General features: G+C 37.7%; 1 long non-coding RNA gene across 10 annotated transcripts in view; it reads left to right on the top strand.

Moving 5' to 3' along the window:
* The window catches only part of LOC136148671 (uncharacterized), a 72,403-nt gene that overhangs the window by 24,341 nt on the left and 26,831 nt on the right, over positions 1–21,231 (top strand). For 3 of the 10 annotated variants that reach the window (XR_010659546.1, XR_010659547.1, XR_010659538.1), the window contains exons 3-4: positions 10,618–10,733; positions 14,901–14,957. The exons of 1 other annotated variant lie outside the window; for it this stretch is intronic. This is a non-coding gene — a long non-coding RNA (uncharacterized lncRNA). Of the gene's footprint in view, positions 1–10,617; positions 10,734–14,900; positions 14,998–17,404; positions 17,539–21,231 lie in introns of all 10 variants that reach the window. 6 more of the 10 variants (XR_010659539.1, XR_010659540.1, XR_010659542.1 and 3 more) reach the window with 6 other exon arrangements.

Raw genomic sequence — 21,231 nt, 5'->3', positions numbered from 1 at the left:
ATAGATAATATACATGCTGTTCTTTCAAAACATCCCACCCTCACGTTCTCCCCCAGAGTTCAAAAGTCTGTTCTGTATTTCTGTGTCTCTTTTTCTGTTTTGCATATAGGGTTATCGCCACCATCTATCTAAATTCCGTATATATGTGTTAGTATACTGTAATGTTCTTTATCTTTCTGACTTACTTCACTCTGTATAATGGGCTCCAGTTTCATCCATCTCATTAGAACTGATTCAAATGAATTCTTTTTAACGGCTGAGTAATATTCCATGGTGTATATGTACCACAGCTTCCTTATCCATTCATCTGCTGATGGGCATCTAGGTTGCTTCCATGTCCTGGCTATTATAAACAGTGCTGCGATGAACATTGGGGTGCACGTGTCTCTTTCAGATCTGGATTCCTCAGTGTGTATGCCCAGAAGTGGTATTGCTGGGTCATATGGCAGTTCCTACAGCTTTGTATCCAGATTAACTCTCTTTTTTTGTGGCTTTTAAATTTCTTGCCTCTCACAAAATCATCCTCTCATATATTTACAATATGTCATGTGTGTGATTAAATAATACCAACATGTTCACATCTTTCTACAAATATATGTATATATCTATATCTATATCTATATATATATATGTTTTGTTTGTTGTTTGTGCCTTGTGGCATGTGGGATCTTAGGTCCCTGACAAGGGATCGAACCCATGGTCCCTGCATTGAGAGCATGGAGTCTTAACCATTGGACTGCTGGGGAAGTCCCCTAAAATATATTCTTATTTCACATTTAAGCCACCCATATTTTTAGTGACAATGCCAAAATGAAATCTTGAATTATTAGCTATCTGTAAAATATCTACTTATCCATTAAGAAATTTTATATTGAGTCCCTACTAAATATCAGATACTATGGGCTCGGTATAATTGATGAGCAAATCAGAGAGTATTAACTACAAAACTTGGCAACTGCCATTATGTAAACGTCCTGGATGCTATCTGAATGCATAATGAGGGAATTGATCTGGTCTGGTGGTCAAGAAAATTAAGGGATATTTGGGTTGAGATCTGTAGGATAATGTTGGTATTAATTAATCAAAGGAATGGAGCAGTAGTTGCATGGAGGAACATTCCAGGCTGAAAGAACTGCATATGGCAAGCTCTGAGGTGAGGGTAAGTTAAGCACATAAGCATAGCATCATTAACTCAATAGACATAAATTTGAGCAAACTCTGGGAGATTGTAAAGGACTGTGTGCTGCAGTCCTTGGGGTCGCAGAGAAGGACATGATTTAGCAACTGAACAATAACAATAGTTAAGCATAGGGATGGAGGAGGAGAGTATGGCTAACTGTGGTTGGAAAATTAAGTACAGCAAAATCTTTTAAGGGCAGTATAGACCATGTTAAGAATTTTTTCTTTATATTAAGAGAAGGAGAAGCCATTGATGTGTTTAAACAGAAAAGTGATGTGATCAGATTTTCAGCTAAATAAAAGAAGAAAAAAATTAGGTTCACAGTGGAGAATGGTTTGGAGAAGAAGCAAGAGTGGATACCTGTGGGCTGGCATTTCAACAGATAGATTATGGTAGCTTGAACTAAAGTGTTTGTACCCAACATGGAAAGAAATAGAATGCTGTAAGGTATATTTAATATTTAAGGATTAACTTCAACAGAGTTTAGCAATAAATTTGAGATAGCAGATAAGAGAGAGGAAGATGTTATGTAGATTTGTACAACTGAAGAAGTTGGTACTCATGGTCATAGGAACACTGGAGGAGGATGCAGTTTGAGGTAAAGATCACAAGTTTGCATTCAGAGAGCTTGAACTTGAGACATGGTGATGTATCCAAAGTGGAGATGTCCAATATTATAAAGATGGGTCTGGAGCTCAGAGAGGAGTGCAAATTTTAAATGCAAACTAATTTATACTGACAAATGTAGAAATGAAATTTTATGTCACAATTTTAACATGGAAGGTTTATTTTTCAGAAAAAAATAGGAAAAGTTACAGCAAATAATTCTGAAACATTTCCAGCAAAAAAGTTGATAAAATACATTGAAACCACCTCTTCCAACTTTAAATTTGCTTGATCATTCTGAAGACATTTTTTATACTTCTTTACATTGATAATGTTTTTTGTTTATTTTTACAAATTTAGGCTTAACTTTTTTTTTTTGATTGTTTATATATAAGGACTAGTTCCCAAGATATGAATGCACAGGCATACTTTGGAAATGTCAGTTCAGTTCCAGACCATGGCAATAAAACAAATATCACAATAAAGCATTTGCACAAATTTTTTTGTTTCCTAGTGCATATAAAAGTTATATTTATGCTATAGTCTGTGTGTGCATGCATGCTCAGTCTCTCAGTTGTGTCCGACTCTTTGCAACCCCATAGACTCTAATCCATCGACTTCTCTGTCCATAGCATTTTCCAAGTAAGAATACTGGAGTGGGCTGCCATTTCCTACTCCTGGGGATCTTCCCTGACCCAGGGACCAAACTCATGTCTCCTGCATCTTCTGCATTGGCAGGAGGATTCTTTACTATTGTGCCACCTGGAAATCATACTTAGTCTGAAAATGAAGTGGAAGTGTTAGTTGCTCAGTCGTGTCTGACCTTTGCGACCCGGTGTACTGTAGCGTGCTAGGCTCCTCTGTCCCTGAAATTATCCAGGCAAGAATACTAGAGTGGGCCGCCATTCCCTTCTCCAGGGGATCTTCCCTGACCTAGGGGTTGAACCCGGGTCTTCTGCATTGGAGGCAGATTCTTTACCATCTGAGCCACCAGGGAAGCCCCATACTGTAGTCTACTAAGTGCTAAATTGCCTTACGTCTTAAAAAAAAAAAAAAAAAACCAAAGTGTATACCTTAATTAAAAGTATTTTATTACTAAAAAATGCAAAACATTGTCTGATTCTTCAACAAGTCATAATCTTTTTGCTCATGGAAGGTCTTAGCTCCATGTTGATGGCTTTTGACTAATCAGGGTCGTGTTTTCTGAAGATTGGTGAGAGTGTGGCGATTCTGTAAAATAAGATAAAATGAAGTTTGTTGCATTCATTAACTCTTCCTTTCATGGAAGATCTTTCTGTAGATGCAATACAGTTTGATAACATTTTACCCACTGTAGAATTTTTTTTTCAAAATTGGAGTCAATCCTCTCAAATCCTGATGCTGCTTTATTAACTGCTGCTGCTGCTAAGTCACTTCAGTCGTGTCCGGCTCTGTGCGACCCCGTAGATGGCAGCCCACCAGGCTTTATTAACTAAGTTTATGTAATACTCCAATTTTTTTGTTGTCTTTTTAATAGTGTTCACAGCATCTTCATCAGGAGTAGATTCCATTTCAAGGAACTGTTTCTTTGCTCATCCATAAAAAGTGAATCCTCATTTGTTAACGTTTTATCATGAGATCGCAGCAATTCAGTTACATCTTCAGGCTGCACTTCTAATTCTAATTCTCTTGCTCTTTCTACCACATCTGCAGTTACTTCCTCCACTGAAGTCTCGAATCCCTCAAAGTCATTTATGAGAATTGAAATCAATTTCTTCCAAACTCTTGTTAATGTTGATATTTTGCCCTCTTTCATAAACCATGGATACTCTTAATGGCATCTAAAATACTGAATCCTTTCCAGAAGATTTTCAGTTGACTTTGCCCTGAAGAATGACTATCTATGGTAGTTGTAACCTTATGAAATGTATTTCTTAAATAATAAGACTTGAAAGTCAAAATTTCTCCTTGATGCATGAGCTGCAGAATAAATGTTGTGTTAGCAGGCATGTAAACAATATTAATCTCATTGTACATCTCTATCAGAACTCTTGGGTGACCAGGTGCATTGTCAGTGAGCAGTCATATTTTGAAACAAATCTTTTTTTTTTCCCCCTGAGCAGTAGGTCTCAGTAACAGGCTTAATATATTTAGTAAACCATGTGTAGACAGATGTACTGATGTACTGTCATACAGATTCTGTTGTTTCATTTATATAGCTGAGACAGAGTAGACGTAGCATGATTTTTAAAGTCATGTCATATGGGGCCACCCAAGATGGACTGGTCATGGTGGAGAGGTCTGGCAGAATGTGGTCCACTGGAGAAAGGAATGGCAAACCACTTCAGTATTCTTGCCTTGAGAACCCCATGAACAGTATGAAAAGGCAAAAAGATAGGACACCGAAAGTTAAACTCCCCAGGTCGGTAGGTGCCCAATATGCTACTGGAGATCAGTGGAGAAATAACTCCAGAGAGAATGAAGGGATGGAGCCAAAGCAAAAGCAACACCCAGCTGTGGATGGGACTGGTGATAGAAGCAAGGTTCGATGCTGTAAAGAGTAATATTGCATAGGATCCTGGAATGTTAGGTCCATGAATCAAGGCAAATTGGAAGTGGTCAAACAGGAGACAACAAGAGTGAACATTGACATTTTAGGAATCAGTGAACTAAGATGGACTAGAATGGGTGAATTTAACTCAGATGACCAGTATATCTACTACTGTGGGCAGGAATCCCTTAGAAGAAATGGAGTAGCCATCATAGTCAACAAAAGAGTCTGAAATGCAGTACTTGGATGCAATCTCAAAAATGACAGAATGATCTCTGTTCATTTCCAAGGCAAACCATTCAATATAATGGTAATTCAAGTCTATGCCCCAACCAGTAACGCCAAAGAAGCTGAAGTTGAAAAGTTCTATGAAGATCTACAAGATTCAGAATTAACACCCAAAAAGGATGTCCTTCTCATTTTAGGGGACTGGAATGCAAAAGTAGGAAGTCAAGAAACACTTGGAGTAACAGGCAAATTTGGCCTTGGAGTATGGAATGAAGCAGGGCAAAGGCTAATGGAGTTCTGCCAAGAGAATGCACTGGTCATAGCAAACACCCTCTTCCAACAACACAAGAGAAGACTCTACACATGGACATCACCAGATGGTTGACACCTAAATCAGATTGATTATATTCTTTGCAGCCAAAGATGGAGAAGTGCTATACAGTCAGCAAAAATAAGACTGGGAGCTGACTGTGGCTCAGATCATGAACTCATTGCCAAATTCAGACTGAAATTGAAGAAAGTGGAGAAAACCACTAGATCATTCAGGTATGACCTAAATCAAATCCCTTATGATTATAAGGAAGTGAGAAATAGATTTAAGGGACTAGATCTGATAGACAGAATGCCTGATGAACTATTGACGGAGGTTTGTGACATTGTACAGGAGACAGGAATCAAGACCATGCCCATGAAAAAGAAACGCAAAAAAGCAAAATGGCTCTCTGAGGAGGCCTTACAAATAACTGTGAAAAGAAGGGAAGGGAAAGGCAAAGGAGAATAGGAAAGATATACCCATCTGAATGCAGAGTTCCAAAGAATAGCAAGGAGAGATAAGAAAGCTTTCCTCAGTAATCAGTGCAAAGAAATAGAGGAAAACAATAGAATGGGAAAGACTAGAGATCTCTTCAAGAAAATTAGAGATACCAAGGGAACATTTCATGCAAAGATGGGATCGATAAAGGACAGAAATGGTATGGACCTAACAGAAGCAGAAGATATTAAGAAGAGGTAGCAAGAATACACAGAAGAACTGTATAAAAAAGATCTTCAGGACCCAGATAATCACAATGGTGTGATCGCTCAACCTAGAGCCAGACGTCCTGGAATGTGAAGTCAAGTAAGTGATGCTTAGGAAGCATCACTATGAACAAAGCTAGTAGAGGTGATGGAATTCCAGTTGAGCTATTTCAAATACTAAAAGATGACACTGTGAAAGTGCTGCACTCAATATGCCAGCAAATTTGGAAAACTTGGCAGTGGCCACAGGACTGGAAGAAGTCAGTTTTCATTCCAATCCCAAAGAAAGGCAATGCCAAAGAATGCTCAAACTACTGCACAATTGCACTCATCTCACATGCTAGTAAAGTAATGCTCAAAATTCTCCAAGCCAGGCTTCAGCAAAACGTGAACGGTGAACTTCCAGATGTTCCAGCTGGTTTTAGAAAAGGCAGAGGAACAGAGGTCAAATTGCCAACATCTGCTGGATCATGGAAAAAACAAGAGAGTTTCAGAAAAACATCTACTTCTACTTTATTGACTATGTGAGAGCCTTTGACTGTGTGGATCACAATAAACTGTGGAAAATTCCGAAGTAGATGGGAATACCAGATCACCTGACCTGCCTCTTGAGAAACCTGTATACAGGTCAGGAAGCAACAGTTAGAATTGGACATGGAACAACAGACTGGTTCCAAATAGGAAAACGAGTACATCAAGGCTGTATATTGTCACCCTGCTTATTTACCTTATATGCAGAGTATATCATGAGAAATGCTGGGCTGGAGGAAGCACAAGCTGGAATCAAGATTGCCGGGAGAAATATCAATAACCTCAGATATGCAGATGACACCACCCTTATGGCAGAAAGTGAAGAGGAACTAAAAAGCCTCTTGACGAAAGTGAAAGAGGAGAGTGAAAAAGTTGGCTTCAAGCTCAACATTCAGAAAACTAAGATCATGGCATCTGGTCCCATCACTTCATGGCAAATAGATGGGGAAACAGTGGGAACAGTGTCAGACTTTATTTTTCTGGGCTCCAAAATCACTGCAGATGGTGATGGCAGCCATGAAATTAAAGACGCTTACTCCTTTGAAGGAAAGTTATGACCAACCTAGATAGCATAGTAAAAAGCAGAGACATTATTTTGTCAACAAAGGTTTGCCTAGTCAAGGCTATGATTTTTCCAGTAGTCATGTATAGATGTGAGAGTTGGACTATAAAGAAAGCTGAGCGCTGAAGAATTGATGCTTTTGAACTGCGGTGTTGGAGACGACTCTTGAGTGTCCCTTGGACTGCAAGGAGACCCAACCAGTCCATCCTGAAGGAGATCAGTCCTGGGTGTTCATTGGAAGGACTGATGTTGAAGCTGAAACTCCAATACTTTGGCCACCTCATGAGAAGAGCTGACTCATTGGAAAAGACCCTGATGCTGGGAAAGATTGAGGCAGGAGGAGAAGGGGATGACAGAAGATGAGATGGTTGGATGGCATCACTGACTAGATGGACATGTTTGGGTAAACTCCGGGAGTTGGTGATGGATAGGGAGGCCTGGCATGCTGCAATTCATGTGGTCGCAAAGAGTCAGACATGACTGAGCGACTGACCTGTCTGAACTGAAGATTTCTGGAATGGTGATGAGCACTGGACTCAATTTAAAAGTCATCGCTGCATTAGGCCCAGGCTTTTAATTTTGACTTCTGCCCTCTAGCTGTGAAAGTCCAGGATGGTATCTTGGTATGTTCTTCTAATACAAGGCTTTATGTATAAATGAAAATCTGGATTTAATAGAGTCACCTTTGTTAATTATCTTAGCCAAATCTCTGGATATCTTGCTGTAGCTCCCACATCAGTACTTGATGCTTCACCTGGCACTTTTACGTTACGGAGACGTAAACCTCATGAACCAACTTCTGCTACCTTCAAGGTTTTTTCCTCACCTCTCTCAGCCACAAAATTGCAGACAGTTAGGGCTTTCTTTTGGTTAGGCGTCTTAAGGGAATGCTGTACCTGGTTTGATCTTACATTCAGACCGCTGAAACTTTCCATATGAGCAATGAGCCTCTTTTACTTTCTTATCACTTATGTGTTCAGTGGAGTAGCAATTTTAATTTCAAGAACTTTCCCTTTTCATCCAAAAATTAACTGTTTGTTGCACAAGGCTTCCCTGGTGGCTCAGATGGTAAAGAATCTGCCTGCAATGTGGGAGATCCAGGTTTGATCCCTGTGTTGGGAAGATCTCCTGGAGGAGGGAATGGCTACCCACTCCAGTATTCTTGCCTGGAGAATCCCATGGACAGAGGAGCCTGGTGGGCTGCAGTCCATAGGGTTGCAAGGAGTCGGACATGACTGAACGATTTCATTTTTTTTCTTTTGGTGGGGAAGGCCTAACTTTTGACCTATCCAGGCTTTCAATGTACCTTCCTCGCTAAGCTTAATCATTTCTGGCTTTGATTTTAAGTGAGAGACCTGCAAATCTTCCTTCCATTTGAATGCTCAGAGGCTATTGTAAGGTGATTAATTGGCCTAGTTTTAATTTGTCTTATTTCAGTGAATAGGAAGGCCTGAGGAGAGGGAGAGACACAGGGAAAGGCAGGTCAGAGGAGAAGTCATAATACACATACACATCCATTAAGTCTGCCGTCTTCATGTTGTTACAGTTCGTGGTGGCCTCAAACAATTACAACAGTAATATCAGAGATCACTGATCACAGATCATCATAACAGATATAAAAATAACCCCAAAGTTTGAAATATCATGAGAATGATCAAAATATGACACACAGACATGAAAGGAATAAATGCTGTTGGAAAAATAGTGTAGATTTGCTTGCTGCAGGGTTGCCAAAAATCTTCAGTCTGTAAAAAGCACTAGATCTGTGAAGTACAATTAAATGAAGTGCAGTGAAACAAGGTATACCTGTAATTCAAATTGGAATAATCTATTGAATTCAACCTTGGAATAATCTATTGAAACAAATCAGAGAACGACATAAAAAACACTTCTGAGTGTTTTTGCCAGGAGAAGGCCTTTACCACATAATATCCCTGATAAGAGTTTCTTCTGACGTTTCTCTTTATACATGCCTTCTTACTAAGTGAAAAAAATAGCAAGCAAGACAATAGCATTAGAAAATTATCTAAAAGTAAGGCCCTTTCTGAATGAGGAATACTTTTCTTCATGGTTGCTCATTTCTTTGTGTGTCTGTTTTGATTATTCATTTCCTCTAATAGTCACTCAACAAATATTTAATGAGTGTCTGATATGTGACAGGCACTCTTTTAAGTTCTCTAGATGTATTGGTGACAAAATAGTAAAAGATTCCCATCCTCATGGCTTTTATATTCTAGGGAGAGTAGCAACTTTTGTTGTAAAGTTAATCATATTATAGAAATAACATGTAAAAGAAGTTATTTTAAAATTGAATATATTTCGTATTTTATACTACACCCTCAAACATGCAAGGTTTGTTGTTCAGTTGCTCAGTTGTGTCCAACTCTCTTGCAACCCCATGGACTGTAGCCCGCCAGGTTCCTCTGTCCATTGGATTCTCTAGGCAAGAATACTGGAGTGGGTTGCCATTTCCTTCTCCAACACAAGATTTAGCTTATGATAAATCAATACGCCATCATATAAAGACTTCTAAAAAAATTTTTGTTACATTAATGAGTCAATAATAGGACTGTTTCCTCAAAAATCATAAACAATGCAGAGTTATTTTCATCTTAAAGAAAGGTTGGTAGATTTAAAGTGAAAGTTTCAAGAAACAGACCTAGACACCAGAATAAGGCAAGTCAGGTTTGGGTTACTAATTTTGCTATTCCCATACTAAATGAGTACCCCTAATTCAGAGCTGAAGAACTAGATGTGGTTATACACCAAGGCATAGTTGAAATGAAAGTTTTATAAAAGTATCATAAGCCAAAATTCGGTATCGTTATGATGGCAGTTTTAGGATTTTATTTTTGACACTCTAGTCTCAAATTGTGTTTGATGTGGTTATAACCGAGGCAGTGTTGAAATGAAAGTTTCAAAACAAATTCAAAGAGTTATCAGAAATATAATCAATATAAAGGCAATGTTAGGATTTTAAAATTTGGCACCTAATCTTCAATTAGCACTTGAAATTTAACAGTGAAGTATTGGACATGCTTATAAAACAGTGTTACTGATTTTGATGTATACTTTGTGAGTGTGGTTTGAGGTTCATCTACGTGGAGTTCCTCATGGAACCTTTGATATGAATCCAGTCATAGAGGTGATGGTCTAACCAATTCAGATTGTTGGATGTTCTCCAGGAATACTGGCCAGGGCTCTTTAAAGGATCCAGAGAAGAGAGAATGTAGGTGGCCACGCTCAGATGGCACCTCCCATCTGGTCTCTGACCCAACCCACAAGACTCTTCGGTAGTCAGGGTGATATGTGCCCATGAGGCACACCTGTGCTGCTGTTTGGGGTCATCTTCCAGGGCTATGTTGGAAGAGAAGACTAATGGGAAGACATTTCTTCTAAGTTTAATCTGAACATTCTTAGAGAATATCACAATGGCTTGCTTTCAGAATTTTAAAAATAATTTTCCATTTTCATGTATTCTGACTTTGTATACTTACAAGTTAATTTTATCTTGTTTGTAGTTACTAGGGTCTGAATCTTGTGGTATTAATACTCCATGATTCAAATGAGCAAAAACTTGCTTCCTGTTACAAAATGGGGAATGAATAATATAGAAAAGTAGTATCTTCCTCATAGGACCGTTCCATTTTGTACAATCTCCTGAATTCTAATTCCCACTGGTTCATGGGCTATAACTTTAGTAATATTTTCTCAAAGTAGATTTTGCAAGTCTATTTTTCTTTATCTAAAGACATAAAGCTCAAAGTTCTTCTTGGAAAGAGAATTAAAAACATTTTAGTTACCCTTATCACTTAGAGAATCAGATGTCAGTCAAAACTTACATGTCATACTGAAAAAGCAAAACTCAGATGCTGTCTGCTCTTGAGGAGAGATTTCTTTGCAGTTACACAACCCACCAGGTATTTGGAGCCCATGAGTAATGTGCTTCTTCTTTGTTTGTAGAGTTGTTCTTGGTTGGAAGTACATGCAGAGGAAGTGGTGAGTGGTAACATCCCTGCCTGGAAGGAGCCCTAAGAAGTGCCTAAACTGCTTTTCTGTTTGCTCTTCTTCCCTTCGGAGTAAGTGGGGTGAAAGAATTTGGGCCAGGAAGCAATTGCTTCTTTTATTCTGCTTAATGTGTATGTCCTGTCTGGGGATTTGGCAGAAAAAAAAAAAAAAGACTCATTCTCTGACCTTGTTTTGAATCCCCTGGTGTTGATATATTTTCCCACATTCCAGAGAAAGAGCATTAGAATGCTAAAAAGTAAAAGTGTAAGAAGTCAGAAAAGATGAGGTGTGGGCATACGAAGTGGAGGTCCAGTCCTCTAAAACATTACTGGCAGAAGTAGACTTAATACAGGGTTTAAAGTTAGATAGACCTGAGTTTAAATTCTACTTGTCAATGTATGGCAAAACCACTACAGTATTACAAAGTAATTAGCCTCCAATTAAAAAAAAATAAATTCTACTTGTCTTATTATTTTGCTGAGTTACTTTGGCCAAGTTATTTAACCTCTTTAATGTTCTGTTTTCTCATTCAAATGAATGATAATATTAACACATCCTTCCTCAAGGATAAATATTAGTTGAAATTGTATATGCACATTTTAACATAGTGAGCTCCTAATAAGTGGAAATTATTATTAATACATCCTAGGATGAGAAAAAAGGCATAGAGAATGAATAATGTTTTATTAATAACATATTAATAGATGGATTATTTGTGGGCAAACAATTTAGGACTGGATTTTCAAGGAGTCATCTCTTTTACCAGGTGTAGTTAGGTTTGCTCTGCTAGTAATAAGGATATATCTAGTTACCTTCTTCAACCAGAATCATGGGGCAAAAATTAATGAATAAGATTCAATATATTTACTGAGCATTCTAAATTTTATGCGTTTGTATACCACTTTCACAATGTTTGTCCTATTCTTACTATCTAGTATATTCTTTTCTTAATTGTTTTCTTCAGTTTGACTCACACTTTCCTCAACTTCATTTAAATCTCATTTAAGCAACATTAACTATAAAGTCATGGGTTTGCTATGCACGTTATATTTTTATAATACACTCTAAAAACATATACTTTTTATCATCCATGGGCCACTTAAAATCATCTCAAGCACCTCCAGTGCTATGTTACTGTAGTTTGGAAAATATTACCACATGTGATCTTTCTTAGTCCTTGTAACAATTATATGAGGCAAAAGGAGAAGGCATAATTATTCCCATTTATAAGATGAGAAAATCAGGTTCATGGATAAAATTTTACAGCCAGTAAATTTCCAGAAATGGGCCTGGTACTCATGCTTTCTCTATATCAACCCAATGCTTCTACTGCACTATGAATGCTTCTAAGGAACACAACTTAGAACTAAAAGTAAAGATTTTTTTCATTGAGATATGGCTATTTTGGAATTTGGTGGTAATTTGAATAGCAACCAGACAGAAAATAATTAGCAAACAGAAATACTGAGAATAGATTGCCAAGTGATGGTTGGCAGCGTCTCAGATTAGCTCAGCCTCCTGGGAGTCATGGCTGTGTAATCCCCTCCACTTGAATAACTTACTTTGAACCAATATAATGTGGCAATTTAGAGAAGGTATCATATCCCTGAATACAAAAGTTTGCAAAGGACTGTCACTTCTATCTTGCTAGAAGACTCTCTCCTGCTGACTCTGATGAAGAAAAGTTGCCTTAGGAGAGAGGACCTGAGGGCAGTCTCCAGCTAAAGCTGGCAGGGAACTGAAGCCCTTTGTTCACCCCCTCTCAAGGAAATTAATCCTGCCAGCAATCAGGTGTATTAACTTGGAAGCAGCGCCTTCCCTAGGTGAGCCTTCAGATGAGACCCCAGCCCTGCGGGACACTTTGACTGCAGCCTGGTGAGAAACTGTGAAGAGGAGGACCTGTCACACCATCCTCAGAATCCTGGCCTACAGGCATTTTAAGCCATTCATTTTGGGGAAGGGGTGATTTAATTTACTATTCAGCAACATGTAACATGAATCCATAGGGGTCCTTTTAAGAAGTGACTTAATGAGGTGGGATCAAGTGAAATGGTTGTGTGTGGGCCCCAAGTGTTTGCAGTTCTAATGGATTGTGATCCCTAACACTGGATACCTTTTCTATCTCTTTTATTCTCCCATTCTTTCCTCCTTTCCCTCTCTCTTTCCCTCCTCTTCATTTCTTCTACTCTTTCCTATGTTTTTAATTAATAGAGCAGTTAGAAGCTTAAAGAGAAAAGTAACACTAAAGAGAACTTCCATCTGTAAAACATTATCATGTAACCTTTCTACAATGCCTTGCCCTGGGCTTCATATGCAGGTTTCCTATGCATATGTGGGAAGTACTTGACAAAGGTTCAACTCTTGCTATTATTTAATCATCATGGAGTTGCTTCATTACTGTCCATTCCCTTTTGTTTTCAGTTTTCTATTTGTGAGAGTATCTTTATTCCTTGCGGATTTTTTATAATCATCTTTTCCCTTTTCCTCTGTGTGAGATTTATAGCACTGATCTATCAGTATCATTTGCTGACTTTGATGTGAACATGGTTTTTTCGGTAGGTATCCTTTCTACAAAATTAACAACATTGAGAATGAGGAAATGACATGCCTGCTTTACATCATAAACAGTCCCCTTGGATTTTCTATTCACCACATTACCTAAAAGATTTTCACTTTTTTTTTTCTTGGCCCTACTGTGCATGTATGGGTCCTTAGTTCCCCCATGAGGGATCAAACCCATGCCCTCTGCAGTGAAAGAGTGAAGTCTTAACCACTGAACCACTAGGGAAGTCCCCTTCTCCTCCTTTTTCTATTTTGAAAGGTTTTTACTTTTAAGCAGTGTTTACTTCTATCTCACATGCACAAGTAGCTAGAGAGAATTAGCAAGGACCATTCCAAGTGATTCTATCTGTGTACATCCTTGAAAATAATCTGAAGCTAGTCTTTGGTGAATGGGGGAGGGGTGAGTTGTGTGAAGGGACAAAGTGGGTGGTGGGGAAGGTGTATATACAGACAAATTTGAATCACAGATTCCTCACTGTATGTCAGCAAAATTTAATAATAGCACTACTCCTAAACACACACACACACACATGTAAATGAATCACATAAAAACTTCCAACAAGTGCTGGCAAGTCAGATGGCAGACTCATCCCGAAACTTGTTTCTCTAATAAAAACCTTGTAATTAAAAACAAGGTTGTCCATAAATTATAACATATAATAACAATTATATGCACTGGTACCAGACTTGATTAGAAAGCTAAAAGTTAGCTTTCTCAGGTGAATTCTTCAACTCGACCATAGGCAACTAGCAGGTTATCATCTATACTTGAACAGTGAGATGCTACCTGGTCCAAATGCTAATAGCTATGGACCCTGTTCCAAAAAGAGACCGAAGTGATGTAGTTTTACTCATCTTGTAAGAACAATACTAGTGTTTGCCATATATTGATAAAGTTCTTACTATGTGCCAGATACACTGTTAGACATTGAATGTGCTGTCTCAGTTTATCTTCTTTAAAGTCAGAGAACAGTTTACCATGTTTTATTTATATAAAACTGAAGTTTAAAGTGGTTTACTGATTTTCCCAAGTTTATACAAGTAATGAGTGACCAAGTCAGTGTTTGGATCTAAGTCTGCCTGATTCCTCAAAGGTGCTCTTTCCATCAGAGTTGTGGCCTTGATAAAGGACATGGAATTAGTGAATATATTGGTGAAAAAAAAAAATATAGGCTGTGACCTTACACCATACCCTATTGAATGCGTGGTAGATTGGATGTGCGTGCTAAATCACTTCAGTCATATCTGACTCTTTGTGACCCTATGAACTATAGCCTGCCAAGCTCCTCTGTCTATGGGATTCTCTGGGAAAGAATGATGGAGTAAAAGAGGGCTTTTCTCTGTTGCAACCTTTTAAATCTCGGACAAGTCACCCAGGTTTGCTGAGTTTTTGTTCTTGTGCTTTTTATTTTTTTTGCAAATTGATGAACACTATCATATCAATTAATTATTAGCTAATATGCCTTCCATATTAAAATACTATTCTTCTAGTCTATAAATTCATCTACTCAGGTGCATCAAGCTAACAAGCCTAAGGCAAGTGAACCCTGTAATGTGGCATGCTGTTCCTTTGGAGTTCCCCCATGGCAGGGGGTCAGTGTCTGAGAATGGATGGAAGTTCCCTGAAACTATAGTACTGTTTTTTCATTGTGTTTCTCCCTCTCTTTCTCTCTTAGGTGCCCAGTTTGGTAAGATGTCTGTGAGAAACTGAAGTGTGAAGGAGCTGAAAGCAGGTCTGGGAAGGATGTGAAAGAATTCCTTGATAAAATTCAGGTTCTAAATTTTGGAAACACAAATATGCTTTCCCCAGCTGAGTTTTTAAGGAGTGGAAGAAAGATCAATGCACAGGCAGAATGCCCTAAATTGATTGCAGTGTACTCCCATTTCTTAGAATTTCATAATTCTCTAAAAGTATTTATTATACTCAACCTTTTAAAAATACTTAATGGCATACTGCATTGCAGAAGTTGGCCAAATTGTTCTCTAAAAGGCCAGATAGTAAACTCTTTACCTTTTGTGGGCCAGATACTCAATTCTGCTGTTACAGCACCAAAGCAACCATAGATAATACAGAAATGAATGAGAATGTCTGCATTTCAGTATAGTTTTATCTACAAAAACAGACAGCAGGACAGATTGGAACACAAGGGTCACAGGATGCTGACTCCTGGTATAGTGGAGACAGTTCAGGGGGAATCTGAGTATGGTTCTTTCACTCTAACTAGTATTCTTGGGAAGGATATTTAATTTAGATTTGATGTAGCTTTCTTATCTGTAAAATTGGAAAAATAAAACCTACTTCACAGACTATTATGAAGATTAAGCCACATAGCTAAATACAGCAAACTGGCACCTAATAACTGCTTAATAAATGGTAACTATAATTATTATCATCATCACAGTATTATTATTTTAATTTCTCTTATTTTTTTTTCCACTTGTTTCAGCAGTCTAACTAATGTATTTACAGCAAACCAATAAATGCTGTTGAGGGCAGGCGGAACTATGTTTTGCTTGTTTACCATTGAAAATTCTTCTACTGGAATTGGAATGTTGCTTAAGAAAGTGTTGGTACTTATTTCATACTTACTGAGCGAATACCATTCTCTCTTAGTTCTAGTTTCTCTACCTCAAGATCTTTAAAAACAATTGTGTAGGAATGGGTGTAGGTGTGCCTTTCCCCTTTATTTTCCTTGTTGGGTAATCACGTATATGTCCATTGGCACCAAACATAGCTCTCACCTCTCCTCTGCTGCAGGCTTCTAGTGACTGAACTTGGACCAGCCCTGCTGGCTGTGAGTGGGAGAGTCTGGGTGTGTCTGACTTGGGCTGTGACACCAACGGAGGGTGGATATGCCTGTTCCACTTCTGTAACGTGGACGCTAACCAAGTGGCTGCTACTCTGTGTATTTGCCTTTGTCTTCTCCGTGGAACGTCATTGGCTGATTTGAGCTGCTGGGCTGGATCCCACATCCTGTACATATGCCGTACTGGCTTTCTCTCTGTGGCGTGCAGCCTCATTTCTAGAGGTGAATTTGGCTCATAAAAGTGAGACTCTAGCTTTTTATCTTTGTGAATTTCCCTAGAAGGAGAAAAGGTGATGATCACAGCTGAGGGTCTTGAGTCATCGCAATACTCAAAGAGAATTTTTTGTCAAAGGAGAAAATTGTACAGTAAGGCAGAAGCCATAGAATGGAGCCTGGGATTTTGACTCACCTTGAATGGAGGGGCTACATTTAACAGATGACTTTCAATTTCCATTATTGAAAGGATAATCAGTTCTTTTCTCTTTTTTCCTTGACCTTTTTCCCATTCTCTCTTTTTCATTCACCTTTCTTGTAATGAAGAGCAAAGACAAATGATAATAAGTATACTGTGGGCTGGTATGGACGCTAGATATACACTTAGCATCTGAAGTTGGGTCAAAGTTCACTTTTCTTTTTGAATTAAAATTATAGTGTGCACGGGTTAATTATATTGATGGCTTTAAACATTAATAGAGATAAAGCTTGCAAAAGTGACTCCAGAGAAAGTGTCTAAAGCAACCTAGTCATACTTAAGGATAATACTAAAAGTTTTCACACACTGTACCTTAAAACAAAATTATTTTTGGTAGGTAAAATAATCCAAACACTCAAAACATTTCTTTATTAAAAATTCATTCTAAATCATTGTAATTTTGGAGGTAAAACATAATAGTGATAAGGAAAGACTGCATAATAGTTCATATTTTACTTACATATTTGTGCCTTTTGCTTAATTTGTGCTTCTGCTTAATCTTTAGAGAAAGTGTTTAAGTTGAATCAAATAACAAAGAAAGTTTTAGCCTCGACTGTTTCCTCCTGGTTGTTTTCTTTCACTTCTATACACAGGGACATGTCTGTATGCTAAGCTACCTCATTCTTTTAACATCACTGTATGAGATATTCTTTTTTTTTTTTTTTTTGAGATATTCTATAATTTATTTACACTCCCCTTTTAATGGGTTCTTAGCTTGTTTCCTGTTTGACTCAGAAAGGTTTACACTTGTGGGCTCATGCACAGTTAGAAATTGTATGCTAATTTCATGGTGGTGTTTTCTTCCATAGCTCCTGGTTTCTTGCATGCCTTTGAGAATGATCTTATGAAAAAAGCCCAAATTGCTTTTGGAAAGATGTTTTATATATATATCTATTTCCAGGTCTATTCCACGATTTAGCTGCATCAGAGACCCAGCAGTATAGGTTTAATTTGAACTCCAGCAAATCCTAATACTATGGTTGGACTCTGGTCAGGCAACTTGCCACTAACTCATTTGTGGGATGGGATTTAAAGGTAACTCTTCCACATTTTCACATCAACATACTGATTTGGCCTTAGTGCCTACTTGCTGTCCCTTTCTCTTGATAGAGCTCATAAAACTATTTGTGTACATGTACCTGTCTTCTTCATTCCTCTAAGGGTAGGGACCATACATTATCATTTTTGTAGTTTTGAAAGTTTTGACCACAGGGCCTGGCCCAGAGTGGTTACTCAAGAAATGTGTGTTAGAGAAATGCTTATGGTGGTTTAGTCGCTCAGTCATATCTGACTCTTGCGACCCCACGTACTGTAGTCTGCCAGGCCTCTATGTCCATGAGATTTCCCAGGCAAGACTACTGGAGTGGGTTGCCATTTTCCTTCTCCAGGGCATCTTCCAAATCCAGGAATTGAACCCCGGTCTCCTGCATTGCAGGAGGATTCTTTACCTCTTGAGTCATAAGGGAAGTCCCACAGAAATAATTATACTCAGCTAGAAATTCTCATTCAGATTTCCATATCTGAACAACTGACTTTCAGGTTTTTGGGTGTGATAAAGAAGAAATATGGCTTTTAGGTACATACTACACTTTAATGTAGAATTTAAGAGCTGCCACATATAGTTCAGAATCCTCTGTGGCTTTCCAGAATTAACCTCACTTCTGTACTAGCCATGTCTCAATGCTTGGTGACTCTTATCCTGGCATGTTTTGGCAGGAAAGAACTCTTCACCTGGTTTGCCTAATCTACATTGGCTTCTAGTTTCAACAGGAATTGTTTACATGCATTTAATTTTAGCTCTTGGGCTATAACATGTCATTGTTCTTCTTACTTATCCCCTCCCCTTGTACTTGAAACAGACAGGCATCTTCAGTTCCTGCTGTTCCTGTTTGGTATACTCTCAGGTGACGTTTAGCTTTGCCTTTTAGATTTCCTGGCACTCCGACGTATTTTCCAGTTGTATTTCTTGTGTAAGAAAATATAGACTATGTCATTATAAAGGGGAGTGGAATTTGGGGGACAGTATTTAAATCATTCAGGGAACTCATATCCTGGATTTAAGAAAAATTAAAGCAAAGTATTTGCATGAACTTATCTAATTGTTCTGTATTCAATTTACAGGATACTGTATTCAGCTCTTAATTTTATCTGTTCCTGTCACAATGAATCTAGAAGCAAACATATATATTTGGAGCTTAGTTTTAAAAAAGTCATTTTTAGTAGAATTACTTTTATTAATTTTTTTTCTTATTTAGGGGAAAAAGCATTCCCTAGAAAAATAATAATGAACTTTGGACAAAACAATGTTTTCCTAAGTGTGAGTACTCCATGAAAATTGAAAGTACCCAAAACAATCTTGTACAAGTGCTTTGAAAAGTCTCTTGCACAACTCAATTTCTTTATAGTACTTACACAATCATATTTCTGAATGATTTTCTATAAACAATTTTTTTAGGACAAAAAGCTTAAATATGTACAAAGAGATAACTTTAGAAGGAAAGAGATTTATGATTGTGTACTTCTTCACGAGGACAGACATAAAATTATGTATTTTTTTAAGTACAAGTTTCATGTCAATTGTTGAGACAAGGAAATGCAACACACTGTAGGAGGTAATAGTTTGCCACCTAGAGGAGAGATATGAAACAACATTCCTTCAAACAACTTCAGTAGAATTCATTCCTTAATTATTTACTCATTTAATTATCAAAAAAAATAAATATCTACTAGGCTTAATTATTGTGCCAGTACATATTTGATAATCTAAAGAGTTATGAGCTCAAAGAAACCACAAAGTGTATCTTACTTTAATTGCACGGCTGCTTCTTTTTAAAATCTTATATTTTTAAGACTATAACTCAAACATCTGGACAACCCCAAATATCATATTTGTGATATGTTACTTTTAGCTGTTGGGATATCTTTATTGGTTTTTACTCACCCCACTGTAATATCTACAGTGTAGATATTAGTGGTTTCTCTGTACAAATTAGGAAATGTAGCCTGAGAGAAATTAAATAACAAGTTTAAAGTGTTACAGCTGTTTCATTATAGTGCCAGTGTGACTCTAGAGTGACATCACCCTGCTCAATTCTAGTCTAATCCAGATGCTTACAAACTATCAGATTGTATCTGGGGTGTGGGCAGTGCTTATGGGTTGAAAAGGAGATCATGGCCAGCATTGGACTGTCAAGAAAGCAAGCTGGGAGAAGCTTGATGAAGTCAACCAACTAGTCAGAATATAGATGGTAGGATTGCTCATATATATTGGTCATATATATAGATTCCTTGTTCATTCCATATAATCAACTCTTAAATATCCCTGAGTTAGTCCAGTCTAGGCCAAAATAAATAGAAGGCTGTGACAGTCAGTGTGCACGATCCCCCACTTTGCAGCTGGGTGTCTCATATCGTTAAAAACCACATCTCATGCAATACAGAGATATACAATTTATAAATGAATACATCAAACTCTTTTGCCATCTGATTCAATGTTTTGTCATTTCTGTCAAGTAGATAGGCCGCTGATTATGTAGATGTGGAAACTGAAATACAAGAGGTTCCCCGAATTCAGTTCTGGTTCCAGGTAATCCATGATGCTGGAACCAGTCCCTAGGTTTTCTGAGGTCAACTCAGCATTTTTTCTATCATTTCTCATCACCAGTAGAACTGGCTTTGCTTTCTCTGACTTTTCTTAGTCACTTTTGTGGTTTTATACCATTCCCTCCTTGTCATTAAATAATTTTCAAGGCAAGGCAGAAATTCTCATGAAAATAGAAAACAAATGTACTAGAGAGGCTGGCCTCTCTAGAGATAAAACAGAGATAAGGAGAAGGCCTGTTGTGCAGTGGTGTTCATTGCTGCAAAGGAGAAAATGGATATATTGGGAAGAAAGGAAAAGAGAGAAAATGAGAACCTCTGAATTAGTTCTGAAGTAGTGAGGAGAACAAATGTTATTTGTATACCTGAAAACAGGTATCATCTGGAGGAGTTGCATCTAAGGCGAACAAAAGTGTAATTGTAGAAACTGTCTAGCTGTTGAGGTTCTACTGGCAATCATTTTTCAAAGTAAAGAAAACTCTGATCAACCTTTAGTTTGTTTATGGAGAGGACTATACCCAGAAAGCTTGAAAATATTACAACCCTGAGACAAACTGTGTTTACCAAGGTGATTTTCTTAAAGAGAAACATTAAGCAACATTAAACAAAATTTGTTTAATTCTGCTGCAGGGACATGTGATAAGTACATGATGACTTTCTATTGTAGACTGGAAAGACTTAACCTTTCTGCATCTATTCCTGAGGGAGGAAGGAGAGCATTTTCTTAGGGTTTTGAACTTACTTCAGTTGAAATCTAACTGAAAAAGACAGCACCAGAGACTATATCTTACTTATTTTGTATCTTTCTGTGCACTTAATAACTGATGATTAATAAAGGGTGCTATATTTTATTTAGTTATTTATATTTAGAAATAATGTCCAGATGTCGTTATCCAATAAATTTGAATGATTTTAATAAAGACATCTGAGGACAATTTACATTCAAAAAGTGGTTCAATTTGACTTACATTTTCTTCTAGTTGAAAACTCACAGGCTCCAAACCAACTGTTTTCTGTTTGAAAAAAAATTAAAAATCACCCAGAAGCAATGACCCTGATCCCCATGCTTTTATTTATATGTGGTTAAAGTTCAAATTTCTCAACATACCATAATCTCAGTGTAACTGG

This window comes from Muntiacus reevesi, chromosome 17 (assembly GCF_963930625.1).
Source record: "Muntiacus reevesi chromosome 17, mMunRee1.1, whole genome shotgun sequence".
Taxonomy (NCBI): domain Eukaryota; kingdom Metazoa; phylum Chordata; class Mammalia; order Artiodactyla; family Cervidae; genus Muntiacus; species Muntiacus reevesi.
The sequence above is the reverse complement of the archived record's forward strand: the minus strand, read 5'-3'. Positions and strand labels throughout refer to the sequence as shown.